Genomic DNA, 1,276 nt, shown 5'->3' on the forward strand with positions numbered 1-1,276 from the left:
GTTTCTGGTTTCTGGCCACCAGCAGCACCGAGCCACCCAGCACAGCACCACCCACACCCAGCAGCGTTTCTAGCCACCCACAACATAACAACACCAGTCACTGTTTCTGGCCACCAGCAGCACCGAGCCACCCAGCACAGCACCACCCACACCCAGCAGCGTTTCTAGCCACCCACAACATAGCACAGCACAACACCAGTCACCGAGCCACCGATTTAAGTCAGACATAAAGTCCGAGCCTCCGAGTCAGATATGTAATTAAGTAATTTGACTAATTTTTGTTCAATAATCACTGATTTATTGTTGCTGGTTGTTGTTAACTTGTTATTGTTTTATTTGTTTTTCATTGTTTAGCGAAATTTATTGTTTTATTTGTTTTATTGTTTTACTTGTTATGGATTTATTGATTTCATTGTTGTTGGTTGTTGTTTTATTACTAGTTCAGTGTTCATTGTTTTATTTGTTGTTCATTCTTTAACAAAATTGCTTCTAATTACTGATTTACTTATCATTGTTTAATTTATTTATTGTTGTGTTTCTGCTTTTGATTTTATAAATTGTTTAATTTATTTTGTTGTTCAATGTATTTTCCTTCTTTTATTTTATGATACCTTGTTCTCTTTCAATAAAATATCTTTTGTCTACATATTTGTTTATCGTTGTGTTCTTTTTTTCTTGCCATGACAAATAACAAAGGAATGAGACTATTCTAAAATTTTTGTTGTGCTGAAATGAAAGAATTTTTCCCAGTAATTGATATAAAATATATAATCAAGCTTTTCCCATGAAAGCTAAGCACCAAGCTTTTATGTTGTAGTGATTTCTTTGAGCTCCTCCTTGAATGAATTGTTACATCAGTACACTCAAGTGATCATTCTAGTGAGCTTTAATGTTGATGTGTGGGATTTATTTTCCCCTTGAAAAAGTTATTAACACAAAATGTGTCCTTAAATTTGTTATTCCATTTAGTTAAAGTGTTAACTATACTAAGTCATGATTTCTGTAGATGAAGTCTGTCTGCTATTTTGAGGACGGTCAACTTATGCTCAACCGAAAGGATATAACCTACATTTGTTTGAAAACTGAACAAATCGAACTAAACCAAACCGATTTTAATTGGTTTAGTTTAATTTGGATAATTTTGATAAAAAAACTAAATCAAACCGAACCGTAATTTAATACTCATTTTATTTTTATTATTTATTTCGTTGACAGTAAATACAATTCAAATTACTTATATCAATAAATAAAATATTTAAATATTTATTTTAAAAAA

Source organism: Arachis ipaensis, chromosome B04 (genome assembly GCF_000816755.2).
Source record: "Arachis ipaensis cultivar K30076 chromosome B04, Araip1.1, whole genome shotgun sequence".
Lineage (NCBI taxonomy): Eukaryota > Viridiplantae > Streptophyta > Magnoliopsida > Fabales > Fabaceae > Arachis > Arachis ipaensis.